Genomic DNA, 14,258 nt, shown 5'->3' on the forward strand with positions numbered 1-14,258 from the left:
GGTCGCTTGGTTTCAGACTGAAGCGCCTAGAACCGCTCAGCCACTCCGGGCGGCGCCGTTTAGGTCTTGCCTATTGTGGGCTCTCTGGAGGATATGGGGTTCCATGTTACTTTGTGATCAAAAGTTAGTCTCAAATTTTTAAGTGTATTAGTTATTTGGATAGTATAATCATGAATAGTTAGGGGGAAGCCAAGCAGAAAGAAGCTGTGGACAGCGTGTTCTATAAATTCGGTCTGAGTTTTTAGTGAGTTTATGTTCAGGAGTCACGAATTGGACTAGGAGGCGAAATGGTTGGGTGAAGCTGAAAGAGCCGATGCGATATCTGAGGGGTAGTGTAGAGGGCTAGGATGACGGTGTCATGAGCATACTGGACGAGATGGTGTTTTTCCGGACATACGAGCACTGTAAATAATGTACACGGTTTTCAGAAACAGTCGGAAAAGCTTGGAAGAGTGTTTCAGGGGTAGTTGTGCTGCGAAATAATAATTTAAAAAATCGCTACGTTGTGACGTTTCCATGTTATTTAGCATTGAAGTTAGCCAATCTGATTGTTGCGCGCGAAAATTCAAGCACTTGCACGTGCTAAAATGCGGTACGGCACAAATATCTTTGGGTTTGTAAATTACCACTTATCGAGATGCTCACTACCTGTTAAAATGAGCCACGCGGGGTAGCCGCGTGGTCTGGGCACCTTGTCACGGTCCAGGTGAGTGACCCCGTCGGAGGTTCGAGTGCTCCCTCGGGAATGGGTGTTTGTGATGTCCTTATCGTAAGTTAGTTTAAGTTTGGTTAAGTAGAGTCTATTCTTCGGGACCGATGACCTCAACAGTTTGGTCCTATAAGACCTTACCACATAAAAAACCTGTTAAAATGATCCTTTTTCGGAAGTGATACATCTAAGACAGGTGAGTACAGCTACATCTACATCTACATTTATACTCCGCAAGCCACACTACGGTGTGTGGTGGAGGGCGCTTTACGTGTCACTGTCATTACCTCCCTTTCCTGTTCCAGTCGCGTATGGTACGCGGGAAGAACGACTGCCGGAAAGCCTCCGTGCGTGCTCGAATCTCTCTAATTTTACATTCGTGATCTCCTCGGGAGGTATAAGTAGGGGGAAGCAATATATTCGATACCTCATCCAGAGACGCACCCTCTCGAAACCTGGACAGCAAGCTACACCGCGATGCAGAGGAAGAAGACGAACCGATGTGATCCTACAGTGGGCTGGGAAGTGACCATAGCTGGTGTCTCCAAGTCACAGCTGCTACGGTCTGGAATACGTGATGCGTCTGATTCGCATTTCTGTAACTAGGTTTAGGGACTGGAGCGTAGTTACTAATAATACTCAGAATTGACTGCAAACTGAGCATCATAAATCAGTAACTCTCATAGTTGTTTTTATATTTCTTTCGTAAGTGTACTCAAAACTAAGAAACTCATTCACAGGCGTTTTCGTGCCTCGCCGAAGGTCGAGTACAACAAAGAAATAAAAATAACAAAGAACGTGTGTGTGTGACAGAGAGAGAGAGAGAGAGAGAGAGAGAGACAGAGAGAGAGAGCGAGGGGGGGGGGGGGCAGAGAGAGAGAGAGAGAAATAAAAAAGACTTAGAGAGAGAGTGTGTGTAAAACATTGTTGCAAAGAAATTGAATCATGGTATGTAAGGAAGTCAGTCATTTAAAATGACACGTTCCACATCATTACGAAATGTCGTATTCATGATCTATGGAAGAAGAATTAATCTAATCTAATCTAATAACATCATATTGATGACTAGCCATGAAGAGCCATGAATTACCGAAATTTTTGCCAATACCAGTAACCAAATCTAAACTTGAAAATAAAAGGCGATTGTTGGCAACACATGAACAGACATTAAAAATGCACGTTAATTTTCACTAGCAGGTGGGTGTGCACTTGATAGGGCTTGAAATGAAATTATGAATATTTTTGTACTGGGTCCTTTGGAGGAGACTTAGAGAAGATTGCAGTCTTGGGAAAAGGAATGAAATGATTGAACTATACTATTCTGAGAGATTCAGATCCTCGAAAGAGGAGATACGAATCCGAATCACAGTCCAGCACCAAATTTTTCAACGTCTCTAGTTCAATCAGGTACAAGTAAAATAAGAGACCTGTTCCTTTAAATGGCTATCGGTTCATCAAATAAAATAAAATGTTCTAATATAAGTAAGTTTACTGGCGACTGTATTTCTGTTTGCCATGACTTCCGCTACGTCATTACCCAACGTAAACCGGCTCTTCCCAGTTGGTAATGAAGGAACGTGATGTTTAATGCAGATTATGAATTATAACGTCTTTCTCTTGAGGTTACCAGAGGTAAAATAAATCTGTTTCTGCCTCTTAAAATTAAATTCCTGAACCCACGCAGGGCACCTGTGCTAATTCGTTCTACCAGACCATTGTGGCCACATTTCCCAGCCTCAAGAGTGTGCTGAAACGGATGATGTGCTTAGCTTACAAAATTAGTCACAGTGGAAAAAATGTGAGTCTATTAAATGGTTAAGTAGAAGCAAGCTTATGACGCGGAGATTATGCTATTCTCATGTCAGCAGGATGTAAAGACTCTTCTAGGTATCATAGGCTCGAAGTAAAGCCATTTTGAATTTTCACAAACTGAGCAAATTTCTTTGTTCGAGAAAATCCACTGTTAAGTATGAAGTTACCGGATAATTCGATTATTACAAAAATTGTCGTCTTTTATTTTCAAGTTTAGATTTGGTTACTGGTATTGGCAAAAATTTCGGTAATTCATGGCTCTTCATGGCTAGTCATCAATATGATGTTTTTAGATTAGATTAATTCTTGTTCCCTAGATCATCAATACGACATTTCGTAATGATGTGGAACGCGTCATTTGAAATGAAAGATTTCCTTACATACCATGATTCAATTTCTTTGCAACAATGTTTTACACACTCTCTCTCATTCTTTTTTATTTCTCTCTCTCTCTCTCTCTCTCTCTCTCTCCCCCCCCCCTCGCTCCCCCCCCCCCCTTCTCTCTCTCTCTCTCTCTCTCTCTCTCTCTCTCTCTCTCTCTCTGTCACCCACACACACACACACACACACACACACACACACATTCTTTTTTATTTTTATTTCTTTGTTGTGCTCGACTTTCGGTGAGGCACGAAAACGCCTGTGAATGAGTTTCTTAGTTTTGAGTACACTTACGAAGGAAATATAAAAACAAATTGAGAGTTACTGATTTATGATGCTCAGTTTGTGTACAGATACTCAGTTTTATTAAAACAGACTTTCGTCGTAAGGTTATCGTGGGTAGTTTTATTTCATTTCTTATAGTACAGTGCACAATTTTCGTAAGGTTTCCTTTAGTGGTCTTGACACAATAGTAAACATGAGAGCGAAATTAATCATCAACGATACATGCGAATTCTCTGATGTTATCTACACTCCTGGAAATTGAAATAAGAACACCGTGAATTCATTGTCCCAGGAAGGGGAAACTTTATTGACACATTCCTGGGGTCAGATACATCACATGATCACACTGACAGAACCACAGGCACATAGACACAGGCAACAGAGCATGCACAATGTCGGCACTAGTACAGTGTATATCCACCTTTCGCAGCAATGCAGGCTGCTATTCTCCCATGGAGACGATCGTAGAGATGCTGGATGTAGTCCTGTGGAACGGCTTGCCATGCCATTTCCACCTGGCGCCTCAGTTGGACCAGCGTTCGTGCTGGACATGCAGACCGCGTGAGACGACGCTTCACCCAGTCCCAAACATGCTCAATGGGGGACAGATCCGGAGATCTTGCTGGCCAGGGTAGTTGACTTACACCTTCTAGAGCACGTTGGGTGGCACGGGATACATGCGGACGTGCATTGTCCTGTTGGAACAGCAAGTTCCCTTACCGGTCTAGGAATGGTAGAACGATGGGTTCGATGACGGTTTGGATGTACCGTGCACTATTCAGTGTCCCCTGGACGATCACCAGTGGTGTACGGCCAGTGTAGGAGATCGCTCCCCACACCATGATGCCGGGTGTTGGCCCTGTGTGCCTCGGTCGTATGCAGTCCTGATTGTGGCGCTCACCTGCACGGCGCCAAACACGCATACGACCATCATTGGCACCAAGGCAGAAGCGACTCTCATCGCTGAAGATGACACGTCTCCATTCATCCCTCCATTCACGCCTGTCGCGACACCACTGGAGGCGGGCTGCACGATGTTGGGGCGTGAGCGAAAGACGGCCTCACGGTGTGCGGGACCGTAGCCTAGCTTCATGGAGATGGTTGCGAATGGTCCTCGCCGATACCCCAGGAGCAACAGTGTCCCTAATTTGCTGGGAAGTGGCGGTGCGGTCCCCTACGGCACTGCGTAGGATCCTACGGTCTTGGCGTGCATCCGTGCTTCGCTGCGGTCCGGTCCCAGGTCGACGGGCACGTGCACCTTCCGCCGACCACTGGCGACAACATCTATGTACTGTGGAGACCTCACGCCCCACGTGTTGAGCAATTCGGCGGTACGTCCACCCGGCCTCCCGCATGCCCACTATACGCCCTCGCTCAAAGTCCGTCAGCTGCACATACGGTTCACGTCCACGCTGTCGCGGCATGCTACCAGTGTTAAAGACTGCGATGGAGCTCCGTATGCCACGGCAAACTGGCTGACACTGACAGCGGCGGTGCACAAATGCTGCGCAGCTAGCGCCATTCGACGACCAACACCGCGGTTCCTGGTGTGTCCGCTGTGCCGTGCGTGTGATCATTGCTTGTACAGCCCTCTCGCAGTGTCCGGAGCAAGTATGGTGGGTCTGACACACCGGTGTCAATGTGTTCTTTTTTCCATTTCCAGGAGTGTATAACAGTCTGACGATGCACATGCAGTTTACTGATTACATGCATGTAGAAAACTTGTTCTGAGTTAAAGCTGTCAAACAATGTTTGAAGAAGAATAAAATGCCACTACCACACGACAGCTACTGTAGAAAATACTTATCTGACGTATTTGGGCAAGATGCGCTCTCCCCATACATAATACAAAAGCTTCGAGATGCATCTACTGCCTGGCTGTCTATTAAACCTGAAAAGAACAAAATGTCACAGAAGTTATCCCTTTTTCCACATGCGACTATTTTGGGTTCAGAAGTGAAGGGAATTATGTTCAAAGTTCCATTAGATTGGTAACTTCAGCAGACAGCAGAATTGAGTTTTAAAAAAATTTTGCAGTAAACGTATCGAACTCGCGACATCTTATCGATGGTGGACGACACATACCTACAATAGCTCCACAGCTGAACAACAATTCCTCCAGAACTTCTGCATACCACAGCGCTGCGAGATAATGCAAATGACCGCGTCTAGACTTCTGAGAGGAACAGTTACAGCTTCTCTTGTGCGCTGCACGACGTTTTTTTACAAAGAGATAGCCCAATAGAATAGCTCAATTGGAAAGGAACACTTCATATTTAAATTTCTGCATCCTACACTGTTGGTAGTTCTGTGTAGGTGGCAGTTACGTGATTTTATTTCGGTGATTACAAAATAGAGTCGAATGTATGCACTGGGTAGCCGAGGCAGCTAGTTCATGGTGATTCGGTCAACCAAGTAAATGAATTTACTGAACATGCTGCAATTTACTACAGGTAACCTGTGTGTCAGAATTCTCATCCAGAGTGGCGCAACGGCGTTACGATAGAAAAATGAGTAACAGAAAAAAGGATTTGGAGGTCTGTTGGACTGATGAGCGGTTCTTAAAGTATGGTTTGTGTTCGATTCCCACTTCTGTCAGTGATTTTATGTAGGGAGAGAAAGATTCCATACTCTTCTGGCTACACCAAATGAAGAAGATATAATGGCAGTGTGGTCTGAAATTCACATTAAAGATGGTATTATTTCTGTGCCAAGTAGACGTCAAATTGAACCACAATAAAGCCAGGAGTGGCGACATGTAGAAACTCTATCACCGGTAATCTTTCTTATACTAGTTATTTATTTCTAGTGACGAAACAAACGCTATGTAGGCTCACAGGACACTTATTCCATCTTTTATCTGACCTTCTGTATGTCGATAAAATTGGTTCTGAACTAAGAATGCAACTCAGACCGACCTTAACACGGAGTTTGATCCCTTCGTGACAATACAGCTCAGGTACAATTTGTTGTTTGTTCAAAACTGCAGATTCCTCAATATCTCCACGTATTACGCGTGATTGGGTTCGAATCCTGGTACGGCACTGAAGATTTCATTATGTATTATCAAGCTCTAGCATGAGAACACCTATCTGCTGGTGGATAATAATTCTGATTTTTAATGTTTTTTCATTCGTTGTCAAGACTAACGATATCTGACGTTTTTGACTCCCAGTGGGACACACAACTATTTGCGAGATCACTGTAAGTTCAAGATGTTATTCCCAGCTGCTGGTGGAGAAAAATTCGGTATCTGACGTCTCTTTGTGTGTAGTCAACTACGAAATGTGTGGGCCCCTATTCCCAGTGAGCACTGAACTCTTCGTCATATAATTTCTAGTTCAAAGATGCTCACATGTCGCTCCTGGTGCAACAAACCCATATTTAACGTTCGTTTTCTCTGGAATATAACAGCGATAGGTGCCGGGTTGGAGTCCTGGGAAGGAAAAAATTAATGTTTCGTCTCGTCATTTCAGTTAAAACATCTTGCTACTGCCGAGAAAATCCGATATGTCACAGGTGGTTGTGCTTCGATATCAATGCGATTAGGTTCTGGGTTAGAGTCCGTATCCAACACAAAGCTTTGTCTCACGGCCTTTCAAGTAAGTTACTTGTGAATAAGCAATATTTAACATCTCTCGTAGTTCGTTAACAGGGACAATAGATGCTGGGTACGAATTCGCGTCCGTTAAAAATGTTTGCGTTATGTAAATTAAAGTTGACATTTGCTAACTGATACTGCCTAAAATCGAGGTATATCATTCTCTGTATGCCTAATCAGGAATGACTGTTAGTTTGCATCAGTCACGAAATCTTTGCTTAGTCAGCCTGACGTGGGTTTGAATCCATATGCAGAACGAGACGGTTCGTCGTGTCATGTGAAGTTCATACATATTCTCAACTAGCTGCTCGTGGATAACTTAAATTTTTAATGTCATTTTGTGTTAAATAATAAGTACTTTATGTTACTTTGAAAGGGAAATCATGAATACGACGAACTTACTACGTGCATTACCTATCTGACGTAATAATGTGAGTGGTATATCATTTATTGTAATAAATGTGAGTTTGCAAGCCTTAAGGACAGTCTTATCTGTTATAAGGAGTTCCCTGAAATTTGTAGCATCGTGGTATTACTTTACATCTTGAGTTCCTGCGATACAGAGCAGTGTTTTCTAGTGGTGACATGTTGGAACCATTTTCAATAGTCAAACGACTGTACCAATGAGCGATTAGAGGACCTGCTAGACAGCCGCGTTATGCCGGTTGCATGCGAATCAGGCGAAATGCAGTTCAGGTCGTTCGGATACTTTTGAGTATGACTTTACCACCATTTATGTCCACACTATGATACTCGTAAATCCACTTATGAAAACCTATTGATGAACTATCCATATAAATCATAAAGTTTGTGCGGAACCCTCGGAGTATGGGTCATACTCCTACTTGTCTGTTTTTATGGATGACGATAAGCAACCGCATCGAATTGCGCGGGTGGAAGAGCTTTTGGAACTATAGGATATTCGGGGAGTTGACTGTCGTGCCCGTTTCTCGGACTTAAATCCTATCGAGAATTGTGGGATGCGTGGGGAGACATACTCCACCAGCGACCATTCAACACTTGTCAACTGCGCTGGACGAGGAATGGAACACACTACCACAAGAACTCCTAACCAAACTTGTGTCCAGCACGGACGAACGTTGCAGAGTATGCTCTGACATCTGTGACGATTTCACACCGAATTAACAACCATGTCCCGTCTTCTGTTGTATCCAGGGGACCAACTTCAATCGCGGTGACTTCAGTTTAATTGTCTTTGAATATGCGTTAGGTTTGTCTGTTTCACTGCGTAATTCTTCAGTTACTATACTATACTGCAGCAGTTCGCAGCAGTTCTTTTTATGTGTGATCCAAGATTCATTGAGCTATATTTCTTGGCAGTGACACATCACACGTAACTAACTTTGGACATAGGTGTAACGTACACTCGGAGACAGAATCAGCGAGAATGCTTGCCTTTTTCTTATGCTGAACCGCAAAGCTTTTTCCTGTCTGTCACACAGCATAATAGGGAAGGAAACATATTGCTGCCAACGTACTGGCAACAGATGTGTTCCGACTGTACCTTAAAGCGAACAAAAGGAGAGATGGCAGCGGAATCGAAGATAGAAGTTTAAAAAATTGAAAGGAAAAACATTCTAACGAAAAGGTCTGTCTTTCAACAATAATAAATGGTAGGAATGTACCCTCTACAATCAGAACAGTCAGTAACAACAACGTTCTTCGCGACGTGCGTAATGTAGAGATCTTAAGTGGGTTTCCTAAGTGGTTTGTAATTTTATATTTCGCACGAGGTTTTAAGCTCTTCACGTAGACACTTACTTTTTAGATGCGCGTCGACGCAGTATCGGTGAATGCAGACAACAATAAGCCTTAAGATACCGCACTTCGAACATGTTAGTCAGACATTTGTGGGCAGCAACCTGTTGGCACTAGCTGCTAGCTAGTACTTCGAGTTTCTGTCGTCTGTCATCCTCAACACATCAGATCGTGTAGATGGACGTTCTGTTTGTCTATAAGGTGCCGAAAATGGCAAATTCAGAGAAGGATGAGACGAAATTTGTAATCTTATTTCCGTATCGGTATTAATATGATTTTATGTCTATATGCGAACCATTTTGTGACACAAGTTAGTTCGCGTAGTTGTATTAACGTACAGATAAATTAGTCTTGCTGTTCCTGATCGTCAAGGGTTATCTGAAACGTAAGATACTAACCAGCCCAAAATACTCCGGGATGAGTATGAGGTAAAGACTCATACCCTCACTCGGGCACGCTGTCATAATCATACTATCCGAGACGGGTTTCGTCCGATGGAACGGCACGTTACCTGTGCAACCATATCTCCGTTGGATCATAGACGCAGTTTTTGCTTTTTGAACAATCGCAACATCTGCGCAAAAGAGTCAGTTAACTTACTATGTATGTGCTGTAGTGACACGCTTGCTGTACCACTAGCAACAGTACTAATTCGTTGGCAGAAGATACAAGAAGGTTGCAGCTTTACATCCTCTGTTACGAATCAAAGCACCGAGTTTCACTATAAAGATAAACTTACTTAATAATTCTGTCCAACTGACGTGATACTGGTTGAAACGTCCCCTTAAAAAAATTATAAATGACTGTGCTTAAACTGACACACGATATTTATAGCGCAACTCAATCTGACTTTGAAAAATCCCTACAAAAGAATGGCCCTGACTAACAATAACCTATACCTTTCATGAATCACTCATCATCATCATCATCATCATCATCATCATCATCATCATCATCATCATCATCATTTAAGACTGATTATGCCTTTCAGCGTTCAGTCTGGAGCATAGCCCCCCTTATACAGTTCCTCCATGATCCCCTATTCAGTGCTAACATTGGTGCCTCTTCTGATGTTAAACCTATTACTTCAAAATCATTCTTAACCGAATCCAGGTACCTTCTCCTCGGTCTGCCCCGACTCCTCCTACCCTCTACTACTGAATCCATGTCTCTTGGATAACCTTGCTTCTCCCATGCGTGTAACATGACCCCACCATCTAAGCCTGTTCGCCCTGACTGCTACATCTATGGAGTTCATTCCCAGTTTTTCTTTCATTTCCTCATTGTGGACACCCTCCTGCCATTGTTCCCATCTACTAGTACCTGCAATCATCCTAGCTACTTTCATATCCGTAACCTCAACCTTGTTGATAAGGTAACCTGAATCCACCCAGCTTTCGCTCCCATACATCAAAGTTGGTCGAAAGATTGAACGGTGCACAGATAACTTAGTCTTGGTACTGACTTCCTTCTTGCAGAAGAGAGTAGATCGTAGCTGAGCGCTCACTGCATTAGCTTTGCTACACCTCGCTTCCAGGTCTTTCACTATGTTGCCAGCCTGTGAGAATATGCATCCTAAGTACTTGAAACCGTCCACCTGTTCTAACTTTGTTCCTCCTATTTGGCACCCAATCCGTTTATATTTCTTTCCCACTGACATTACTTTCGTTTTGGAGATGCTAATCTTCATACCATAGTCCTTACATTTCTGATCTAGCTCTGAAATATTACTTTGCAAACTTTCAATCGAATCTGCCATCACAACTAAGTCATCCGCATATGCAAGACTGCTTATTTTGTGTTCACATATCTTAATCTCACCCAGCCAGTCTATTGTTTTCGACATATGATCCATAAATAATATGAACAACAGTGGAGACAGGTTGCAGCCTTGTCTTACCCCTGAAACTACTCTGAACCATGAACTCAATTTAACGTCAACTCTAACTGCTGCCTGACTATCCATGTAAAGACCTTTAATTGCTTGCCTCCTATTCCATAATCTTGTAGAACAGACAATAACTTCCTCCTAGGAACCCGGTCATATGCCTTTTCTAGATCTATAAAGCATAGATACAATTCCCTGTTCCACTCATAACACTTCTCCATTATTTGCCGTAAGCTAAAGATCTGGTCCTGACAACCTCTAAGAGGCCTAAACCCACACTGATTTTCATCCAATTGGTCCTCAACTAATACTCGCACTTTCCTTTCAACAATACCTGAGAAGATTTTACCCACAACGCTGATTAAAGAGATACATCTGTAGTTGTTACAATCTTTTCTGTTTACATGTTTAAAGATTGTGTGGTTACTGCTTTTGTCCAGTCTGATGGAACCTGTCCCGACTCCCAGGCCATTTCAGTTATCCTGTGTAGCCATTTAAGACCTGACATTCCACTGTATTTGATGAGTTCCGACTTAATTTCATCCACCCCAGCCGCTTTATTGCACTGCAATCTATTGACCATTTTTTCCACTTCCTCAAATGTGATCCTATTTCCATCATCATTCCTATCCCATTCTACCTCGAAATCTGAAACTTTACTGATCGCATTTTCACCTACATTGAGCAACTTTTCAAAATATTCCCTCCATCTGCCCAAGGCATCCACAGGATTCACCAGCAGTTTTCCTGACCTGTCCAAAATACTTGTCATTTCCTTCTTACCTCCCTTTCGAAGACTGCTAATTACACTCCAGAATAGTTTTCCAGCAGCTTGACCCATAGTCTCCAACCTGTTTCCAAAGTCTTCCCACGATTTCTTCTTGGATGCTGCAATTATCTGTTTGGTTTTGTTTCTTTCTTCAACATAACTTTCTCTGTCTACCTGGGTTCTGGTATGTAGCCATTTTTGATACGCCTTCATTTTCCTTTTACAGGCTGCCTTGACTGTATCATTCCACCAAGCTGTTTGCTTCATCCTACTTTTACATACTACTGTTCCAAGACATTCTTTAGCCACTTCTAGTACTGTGTCCCTGTACCTTGTCCATTCCTTTTCCAATGACTGTAATTGACTACATTCAACTAACTGGCACCTTTCTGAGATCGCTGTTATGTACTTGTGCCTGATTTCCTTATCCTGAAGTTTCTCCACTCTTATCCTCCTACATATGGACCTGACCTCCTGCACTTTCGGCCTCACAATCCCAATTTCACTGCAGATTAAATAATGATCAGTGTCATCAAAGAATCCCCTGAATACACGTGTGTCCCTCACAGCCTTCCTGAATTCCTGATCTGTTATTATATAGTCAATGACAGATCTGGTTCACCTGCCTTCCCAAGTATACCGGTGAATGTTCTTATGTTTAAAAAAGGAGTTTGTGATTACTAAGCCCATACTGGCACAGAAATCCAAGAGTTGTTTCCCGTTCCTGTTGGCCTCCATATCCTCTCCGAATTTACCCATAACCTTTTCATACCCTTCTGTTCGATTTCCAATCCTGGGGTTAAAATCACCCATGAGCAGAACACTGTCCTTGTCCTTTACTCTAACAACTACATCACTGAGTGCCTCATAAAAACTATCCATCTTATCTTGATCTGTCCCTTCACAATGCGAATATACTGACAGAATCCTAATTTTCTTGCTAGACACTGTCAAATCTATCCACATCAGTCGTTCGTTTACATACCTTATTGCGACTACGCTGGGTTCCATTTCTTTCCTGATGTAAAGCCCTACTCCCCATTGTGCTATTCCTGCTTTGACTCCTGACAAGTAGACCTTGTATTCTCCCACTTCCTCTTCTTTCTCACCCCTTACCCGAATGTCACTAACAGCTAAAACGTCCAGCCCCATCTTACTTGCAGCCTCTGCCAGCTCTTCCGTCTTCCCAGAGTAGCCCCCATTGATATTAATAACTCCCCATCTCATTACCGTTTGTTTGCCAAGTTGTATCTTAGGAGTCCCTGGTTTGTCAGTTAGAGGTGGGACTCCGTCACCTCCAAAGGTCCGAGGCATTTTGCTCTGATTGTTGCCAGAATCATATTTAAAGTACCAGGGAAGCAGGTTGCTAGCCTTACTTGCCCCGAGTCCCATTGGGTTTTACCCCTAACGGCTGAGGGACTAACCGGTGGATTTGGTAGTCTTTGCCGTATGAGCACAAAGGTGACCACGACTCAGAATATGTCTGAGATGCCCCGCCTTATTCCAAAGTAACTGGTATCCCGACTGTCGGGACCACTTACTTGGCCACTCATACGTTGCCCGTGGTTCATGAACTAGGACATGACTACAGGAACCCACACCATGAACCACTCATGAATCACTTATCTCACAAAAATCTTCGTTACTCGAACTACTGCAATACGGCGAGCGCCACTACTGCCAGCTAAATAAAAGATTCTAACTGCTGAAGGCACTAACTACTGATAGGAATTGTTAGCAAATGAAAGATTTTGATAGAGAACAAACAATGTATTTACCTTAATAGTGTTCAAAGTCATAATATATATATCAGTTCATGACATCCAGTCTTACAAATTTACTGTCTCTGATGGACACACGTCCAGATCATCCGCTCTTAAAATTCTGCCATCTCTCTTCCCACATCCTCCACTGCTGGCGGCTCGCCTCCAACTGCGCAACGCTACGCGCTGTTCACATCCAACTGCCCAACACTACAATAGCATATTCCAACAATGCAAACCGGCCACAGACTGCACACAGCACAGTCAGTGATTTTCATACAGAGCGCTACATGGCGTTACCAACATAAAAACCTAAACAGCCTACTTTTTCATATAGAGCGCTACATGGCGTTACCAACATAAAAACCTAAAGAGCCTACTTACATGGTCAACAAACACAAACATCGGCTGCTCGTGTACTGCTTATATCACGTTCGTCTTGCATTTCTGATTAGTGCACAACATTGTTTTTATTATCACAAAGAAAGACAAATCTGTAATTTTAATAATCCTGAAGGATCGTAAACACTATGAAGGGACAGTAGCGGTCACTCGCGGTCTTATTCCGTAATCTTGAAATAATGTGTGTCTCGTTCCGTAACCTTGATACTGTTTGGATGAAACAGAGTACAAGAGTACAAGAGAGTAGCACCAAACGAATTTCTCGAAGCCATCTGTTGGCAAAAAAATTTCGTCTTTTTTCTATGTTATAACAAAACTAAATTACGTGTGTAAATGACATCCAGTGTTTTCTTTAGCTGCAACATGCGCCTCAGTCATAATGTAATCGAAAATGGCATCATTCCACTTCGTAGCAGAGACATAAGGTTTAATGTGTTCCAAACAACCGTGGAGCCCTGCGTTCTTCACTTTACTTTACCAAATGTGAAAAACATCTTTTGGTGCGTTTTAAAATTGTTGAGTAAGGTGGAATTCGAACATCGACAGTGAGCAAGAACTGATTTACTAGACCACATGAACCCAAAAAAAATGATCTGGATAAACACAGACTTTCCGATGATCGGCTTGCATTGAAATTATTTAAGAGTTAGAACCAACTACTTCCTTAATTACTTTAAACCAAATTTCGTCTGCTAAATGTATCAGCCAGATGAATCGCGATACTTCGCATGTTGCGCCTGCATCTGTAACACACATTGCTGCACTCGTATCGGCATGCATTAAATGGTTTATTATTGTGGTTTGATATTGCGCACGAAATATCTTCGGTTAATAGAGCAAACATGGTACCGTAACAACAACGGTGTGAG

Source organism: Schistocerca cancellata, chromosome 4, assembly GCF_023864275.1.
Source record: "Schistocerca cancellata isolate TAMUIC-IGC-003103 chromosome 4, iqSchCanc2.1, whole genome shotgun sequence".
NCBI lineage: Eukaryota > Metazoa > Arthropoda > Insecta > Orthoptera > Acrididae > Schistocerca > Schistocerca cancellata.